Source organism: Myotis lucifugus, unplaced genomic scaffold (genome assembly GCF_000147115.1).
Source record: "Myotis lucifugus unplaced genomic scaffold, Myoluc2.0 scaffold_24, whole genome shotgun sequence".
Classification (NCBI taxonomy): Eukaryota; Metazoa; Chordata; class Mammalia; order Chiroptera; family Vespertilionidae; genus Myotis; species Myotis lucifugus.
Window position 1 is genome coordinate 6,720,594 of NW_005871072.1, and position 8,621 is coordinate 6,729,214.

Consider the following 8,621-nt stretch of genomic DNA (forward strand, 5'->3'; position numbering starts at 1 on the left):
ATATCATGCAATCTCCACAGCAACCCTTTTACAGACGGGAACTACAGTTCATTATTTCATTTATTCACCCTATTTAAAAATAACGTTTACGTTCCTTAAATTGCCAGATGCTTCAGTGCTGGGGATAAAATGGCAGGCAAAATCTGACTTGGATTCCAGACCTCATGGAGCTTAGAATACAGTGAAGGAGACTATTATTAGTCAAATGATTACTTAATTTTGTAGCAGAAAAGGTCAGGAGGGGAATAAGAGAATTTGACTTAGTCATAGAGGTCAGAAAAAGCTGTCCTGAAAAAAATCACAACAGAGATTTAAAAGATAAGTAGGAGTTAATATGGCAAAAGGCCAGAAAAGAGAATGTCCCTTTGGCAGGAAAGAGGTAATTTTGAGCAACCTACAGGTCATGGCTTCAGAGCAGAAAACAGGGCAATGTGGTGTAACAGATGACTGGGAAGAGAAGGGTGCTGGACTATAGGACCTTGAAGTTGGGTTAAGGACTTGAATCTTTATCCGAGGAATAATCAGAAGCAGGGGATGCTTAAATGCTTCGGGTTTGCCCAATGTGGCCTAGATTTCAGAACCTATGAGTATATTTAAGAGTACAACCTTCAGTATAATTTTCTTTTAGGAATTACCATTAAAAAATAAACTGATAATTTTAAAGGTCTGATTTCTAACTTGGCAAGTGCATTATGTCAACATCTTTTAGAGTATAATACAAGTATGGTGAGAAGAGTATTTCTCAAAATGACAAGGAGATTTTCACAAAGAACATGAAAAACAAAATGATTCACTATGTGGTGGCTTTCTTGCAGCTATTTTTAAAATACATTCTTAAAAGTTAGCAAAATGCTAACTTCTTAATTTGAAATTACAGATTAATATTTATTTTAATTAATATTGCCATACTTTTTCCACATGTACTTTTCAAAGTAAGAAACTCATGGGTGTTTACTTTAATCTATATTCTCTAGCCTTCTACCATCCGCCTGTTTGATAATTTCGTGATCATATAGTTTAAGAATAGGTGTCCCCTACAGGCTTCCTTTCTATTACATAAAAATTCCACAAAGATTTATTTTCTAACCACCATGCTATACACCTGAAACTAATACAAAATAATATTAAATGTAAACTATAATTGAAAAATAAAAGACACAAACATTTTTAAAAATATTTATTTTTGCCATAGCCAGGTGGCAAGTTGATTGGAGCATCGCCTGTGCACCAAAAGATTGCAGGTTTGATTCCCGGTCAGGGAACAAACCTAGGTTTTGGGTTTGATCCCTGCCTAGTCAGAGAGCCTATGGGAAGCAACCGATGGATGTTTCTCCCTCACGTCGATGTTTCTCTCTCTCTCTCTCTCTCTCTCTCTCTCTCTCTCTCTCTTTCTCTCCCCAAATACATTCTAAGGAAAAAAAAAGACATATCCTTTGGTGAAGATTTAAAAAAAAATTCCTTTTTTAACTTTCTATTTTTTTAATATAGTTTTTTACTGATTTCAGAGAGGAAGGAAGAGGGAGAGAGAGAGATAGAAACATCAATGAGAGAATCATTGATCGGCTGCCTCCCGCATGCCCTCTACTGGCGAGCGAGCCCACAACCCAGGCATGTGCCCTGACCAGGAATCCAACTGTGACCTCCTGGTTCACAGGTCAACGCTCAACTGCTGAGTGCCACAGCAGCTGGGCAACTTTCTATTTTTGTGACCAAAAGATCACCAGTTCAATTCCAGGTCAGGGGCATACAGGAGGTAGCCTATCAATGCTTCTCTCTCTCTCTCTCTCTCTCAAATCAATAAAAAAACATATTAAAAGAAAAACAAAACTCGTTTCAGTTATGTCCTGATAAATATGCAAAACACAATGATAATTTCCAGGCTAGAGGAATGACTTAAATTCTGTCATTAAAAAATTTAAAAACTTTTAATTTGTGCTCACAAAATTAAGATGTTAAATATTTACTTATTTTAATTACATTCATTAGTTTCACTTATTGGAAAGCACTTATGGAGTGTCTAATGTTGAGATTGGAATCGATCCTTTTTTAAGAATGAGATGGTAAAAAAAATCTATTTCCATTCCAGGACCCTAACAAAGAAGTCCAAAGTAGGCCTGATGTATACTCTCCAAATCCTTGGAATAGTCTATCTTTTTATTTTTTTATTTTTTTTTATATATTTTATTGATTTTTTACAGAGAGAAAGGGTGAGGGATAGAGAGTTAGAAACATTGATGAGAGAGAAACATCGATCAGCTGCCTCCTGCATACCCCACACTGGGGATGTGCCTGCAACCAAGGTACATGCCCTTGACCAGAATCGAACCCGGGACCCTTGAGTCCACAGGCCGACGCTCCATCCACTGAGCCAAACTGGTCAGGGCTAGTCTATCTTTTTAAAGAGACTCTGCCAACAGGGAGTATGAAAAGCTATTTGCTATAATCCCACCATATTCATAAATGATTCACAATTCACTGTAACTTCAAAACACTTCTTGTCCAAAGGCACAAATTAAATCTGCATACACTTTTATTCCATTTCCCTAATTGAACATTTTTTTTTAAATTTTTTTATTGCTTAAAGTATTACAAAGGGTATTACATATGTGTCCTTTTTTTCCCCCCGCCCTTGACAATCCCCTGGCCTCCCCTACCTCCCAGTATCTTATGTCCATTGGTTATGCTTATATGCATGCATACAAGTCCTTCGGTTGATCTCTTACCCACCTCCCTCCTGCCCCCCAACCCTCCCCAGCCTTCCCGCTGCAGTTTGACAATCTGTTTGAGGCAGCTCTGCCTCTGTATCTATTATTGCCTAATTAAACATTTTTATGTTTACACTGTTGTTAACTGAGGTTGGTTTGGGACTGGCTGGCAGCCTTGCTATTATTGTGGCATCTGGACCTTAAGAATGGCTTTAGTGGAATCTGTTTGACTACATCTTCCTTAGAGAACAGGTTGAACTTCCTATGCCCTTCTAATCAAGTGTCCACATAATGAGAAGTATAAAACCAAAACTTCCTATTTATTCAGAGGCTAAAATCTCCCTAGTGCTATTAAAGTTGGCCGGTAAAATCTAAATAATCATTTCAACTTATGATTTTCACTTATATGAAGCATTAGCATCTGGGTTAAAAAATTCAGGGGAAAAATGGGATCAAATGTTTAAAACAAACAGAAAAAACAAATAAACCTAGGGCTATTGTTGGGGGAGTAGGCAAAGCAACAATATACTGTTTCCACTGATTACACTTTCTCTGCCTACATCAGTCCTACAAAGGAAGACTCTTGACGTTCAGTCAAGAAATAAATATATTGGAAATAGAATGAGAAAAATCATGTTGGCCAGCACAGAAATACTGTTTTGCTTTGTTAAAGAACTTCAGTCCACATCTGATTTTGCATAAATTTCAGTAATAATGTACTTAGATCTAGCAGGAAGATTGATTAACCAATAAAAACCACAAGATTGAATGTAAGATTTCTGAAAAAGACTAGACCCGCAGGAGCCACGAAGACCACTCCTCTTACCCTGGGATAACTCCAGATCTTCCCCAAGTTGATTTTGGAATAAAGGACATCACCGAGTTGAGTTAGGAATAAAGGTTCGATACAGAGATAAATTGCTCCCAGTTCTCCAAGCCACCTAGATAAGAACTCAAGTGGTCCATTTTTAATTTCTTTGCATATTTTAGTGCAGCCACTCCCAATTCCCTCTTAGAGGCAATATCAATAGAATTTAGAAAATCAAAGCAATTCAAAGAGTGACATGATTCGCAATGCTGCCAAATCAAAAGGTCCATTATTGGAAAACCCTTTAATTGAGGAAGTGTAGTGAAGCATGGGATACTTGGTTGGAAAGTTTGTAAGGAGGACATTCCGAAAAGGGAAGTGGGCTGAAGGCGGACTGCCCTGTTTCCCAGAATTCCAACTGAAGGTGGCACCTCTAATTGTTCCTTGACCTTTCCAAACAAGTCTGTGCATGTGCAGACCCTCGGGTGTTTACCGGAATCCTTATGCTTAATCTTTAAATGTCCTTGCTTAAAGGACACTGCAGACACATGTATCCCCCTCAAGATTACTTACCCTACTGATTGTATCTAAAAGATAAACTTTATCTTAAACTGCTGTTACAATAAAAGCCTGAAGAGGCAGGCAATTGAGGCTGTCTGGTTCCTTTAGCCAGGCAGTCCCTTAGCCCTCTCTTTCACAGAGAACCTGTGTCAGAGTAATCATTCACCCGTTGCTCAGGGTCTGCTGGTCAGCCCTGACAAGGAAGGTCCCTCTCAGAAGAGTCCCTGCATAAATTAAGTTTATTATTGCAATTGGGATCTGAAGAGAAATAATGGTTGAAAGACCTAAATTGCTATTCTTAGAAACAGTATACACTGGTGTGCTCTAGGCTGAGTTTAAATGTGAATAGATAAATAAATTTCCTTGATTATAAAACTAACAAAATAACCAAATCATCAATGGCTATTAATTCTTCTTTGTTTCAAGAACGCATCATATCCACTGGGGGGTAGGGGAGGCCGGGGGAAGGTCAAGGGGGAAAAAAGGAGACATATGTAATACTCTTTGTAATACTTTAAGCAATAAAACAAAAAAAAAAAAAACAAAAAAAAGAACACATCATATCACTGCAAGATTTCTCTTTGGTTATCAAAACTGGATCTGAACCCAGTAAGGTCAAGTGATTTGGTCAATCTCAAAAAGAAACTGGAACTAGAGTTGCTTAAAGCTACATTCACCTATTACTACACATAAATCAGAAGCTTAGATGAGTAAGTGCAACCTTGAAAATATCTGACTTAACTAGGCCGACATACCTACTGGTAAAAAAGCATGTCCTCATTGTCCATCCTGATGTCTTCTACCAAAGATAAAAATAAGCAAAATTCACATAGGTTTGTACACTGCCTCAGGGGACATATAATACTTTCAACAATAAAGATTTTTTAAATAAAAATAATAAACAAACAAACAAACAAGCCCAGCCAGCATGGCTCAGTGGTTGAGTGTCAACCTATGAACCAGGAGGTCACGGTTCAATCCCAGTCAGGGCACATGCCAGGTTGGGTTTCAGGCTCAATCCCCAGTTAGGGGCGTGCAGGAGGCAACCAATCAATGCTTCTCTCTCATCTTTGATGTTTCTATCTCTGTCTCCCTCTCCCTTCCTCTCAATAAAAAATATATTAAAAAATAACTATAAATAAATTGAGAATAGTTGTAGCTATAAAAGGAAGTAAATCCAAATAAATGAATATAGAAAGTAAAATGAAGGCAGAGGTCCCAAATGTATGACCCACAATCCTGTTCAACTGTTAGGACTAAGTAGGCATGTTACCCCCAGAATTTGGAGAACTTGGTGCAGCATAAGTTTCCATGGACTTGATTTTTTTCAACATTGAGCAAATGGCAACACCTATTCAGGCATCAGGGCTGCCTCTCTGGAAGTCTCCACAACACATTTGAAAATGGACTCCATTGTCAAATTTTGCATAACATTCTTTCATAATTCCAAAGAATCATCCAGAATTAATCCCAGTCATAATTTTGTAATGCAACATGAAAATCAACTTGGGAATTCGTTACAAGAGCTTCACCAAACACTTCATTGTGTGTACATGCACATGCATACACATAAACATAATTCCTCTTAGGGATTATAACTCCCTAAGTAAACTTTGAAGGCACAATATACTGCTTTATACACCATGTCTGAAAAATAATAATTGCACTACATAAAATAAATAGTAAGGAGTAAATTAGAAAGAATCCAACAGATTTCTGTTTTTACCTCGTGCTTAAATTATAGGTTAAATGTTTTCCCAGCCAGCAAGTGGGAGGCTGTGGGGAAGGAGGGGAGAGCTAGATTACATGGGATTCCTTCTAGCTCATGAAAGATAAATATAATTTCCTAGCTTCTTCCCTATTGACTTGATAAAAATATAAGGTGCTCTAACCAGCCGGAAGCTCCTTTTTAAAAATTCCATTTTATGCTTTGATCCAGAACAACCTGTCTTCGCAGAGTTCCTGCAGCGCTGGGAGAATAGCATGGGCACAGTGTCTTCTAAGCAGCAGCCTTCGGGGGCAGGGGATTGAAGAGGCGAAGAGAAGGCGTCTCTTTCACCTGTTCTGCTGCGGGCACTGGGCAGCGCGTTCCGACCAGGCTTGCACAACCTGGCTGTGGCCCCCAACTCCTTCTTCTTGGTAAAGGCTGGAGTTCTTCCGAACTCAGGAACCTCATTTCGCATTCCAAACAGAATGTGTCGGAGGAGATGATAGGGAAAGCTACCTGCTATGGCATTTATGTTACAAATACTTTTTTTTTTTTCATTTTGAATCAGCTGACCTAATGTATATTTTGTGAGTAAAAGCAACCTCGCCAGAGTTTTGGGGAAGAAGGCTGCCGCAGCCCCGCGCCTGGCGGGCGCCCCCTGGCGGCCGGACGCGCCGTAAGTGCCGCGGCGCCTGCCGTCACCCGGAGGCTCTCAGAACTAGGGCGTCGGAGGAGCGGCGGGCGTGGGGAGGGTGGGCGCGGTAGATCGGCGCCTGCAGCCCCCGGGACGCGGCAGAGCCCTCTCACCGAGCCTCGTCCACCCTCACCCGAGGGTGGGGGGGCACGTAGGCCAGCGCCCGGAAATAACGCATGGCACTTCCCCTGCCATCTCTGGTTCTCAACCCCGGGCGAGGGGGGAGAGCCCTAACGAAACATGGAGAAGGGAGGGCGAGGGCGCCGCGCGGCAGGGAAGGTGCCCGCCCGGGACGTGCGAGAGCGAGAGCTCGGAGCGGGCAGCGAGTGCCAGGGCGGCTGCAAACGGATGTGGGCTGGAGCAGGACCCAACCCGGGGAATCAAGCACCACGTTTTCCTAGCACCGGCTAGCTCCACACGGGGGCACGATCGCAGGTGCTATTCGGAAGTACTAATAGTACTTCCCTGTAAAAACATTCTGTAAATCACTTGAATCCAATATTAGGAGTTTGTGTATGTGTGTGTGGGGGGGGGGGGGGGAATTTCTCACTGGTACTCACGCGCAAGCACGTTTCTTAGTAACTGAGCGGCAGTTAGAGCAGTGCGTGTATATGCATTTCTATCTTTACATTTTTAAGTAGGAAAATGAAGTCCATATTACCGAAATTGACAGTAGGGTCTTCTTGAGAAGTGTTCTAGGTCACAGAAGAGGAGGAAATGAAGGATGACTGTCCTGGGTAAGCGGAGGAGGAAATCTGCTGTGTAACGGCGAGCCCCCTCCCGTTTCAGAAGCCCGTGATGTGGCCCTTAGTAATCGTGTGTTCATGACTGAATTAACTATTTATTAAAAGGCTTATTGTATAACTTCCACCAGCTATTGTGTAAAACAAAACAGAGAGATCTTCAAAAAGCCTCCATGTAAGTAGCTAACCACCCCTTTAAAATAAAAATCTAATATTAAAACCGAAAAAACTACAAATTAACACAATCAAACCCAAATCCCCGGCCAGAGCAGAAGGTACTCGAAACCCGAATCTGCATTCGGTCCCTCTAGGACACGGCTCCGAGGTGGGGGAGGCGCTGGGTGCTGGTGCCTGGTGTATAATCGGGTTAATCCAGTAGACAAAGAATAAACCAATAGCCCTCCCACCTCACTTCCCGCTCCCCTTCCCCTCCCCCTTCTTCTCTCCCCGTCGCCCCCTCCAGGGGGATCCGAAGAGGGGAGGTGGGTTTGAAATGGATTCTGCAACAGTCTTAAAACCTGCACCTTGTTTTAAATGCTAACATTGAGTGGCCCGAATTAGTTTTAAATGTTTATTCCTTTTCCTAGTGGCGGGGGGTGGAAAAAGTTCCATAAGTCAGACCGAGCCTATGGCTCGTCCGCATGGCCTCTGGGGAAATCTTAGGGTCAGGGTTTCCTTGAAACTAGATAAACTGACCCCGCGGTGCCCAGCCGGCCCCGCGGGCGCCCCGCGTGACGGCGCCCGGGCGGCAGGACCTGCCTGGGGACTCGCAGGGCGGCGCGGTTGCCCTTTTGAATGCCTCCTGCGGCTCCGAGCGCTGGCGGGCGCTGGAGTGTGAGTGAATGTAGCCCCGCCGAGCCAATGAGCTGGGACCGGATGCGATATATCTCTGGGACAACAACTGCTCTGTTCAGCCTCGGATCCACATGACGCCACTTACTTGCTGGCCGCGGCCGCCGCAGAAGTTCTTGCCTCCTTCTGGAAATGTTAGGGGCTCCGGCCAACCGCGAGCCCCCCCCGGCCGGACCCCAGACCCTCCTCCTCCTCCTCCTCCGCCCTCTCCTCCTCCAGAAAGAAATACCTTCAAAAAGGATAAGATACTTAGAAATTTAACTTTTACTTGTTATAGAATACTTAGGAGACAAAGATTTGTACGCTGAAATCTACAAAACACTGATAAAAGATATTTAAAAAGACAAGGTAATGGAGAGACATCCCATGTTCATGGATTGAAAGAATTTAAAGTGCTCAGATGTACACATAGTAAGATGTGCACCTACCCAAAATGATGTACATATGAATGCACTCGCTATCAGATGCCAGCAGCATTTGTTTCAGAAACAGAAACACCTATCCTAAATTCATATGTAATCTCAATGGGCTCAAAATAACCAAATAACTT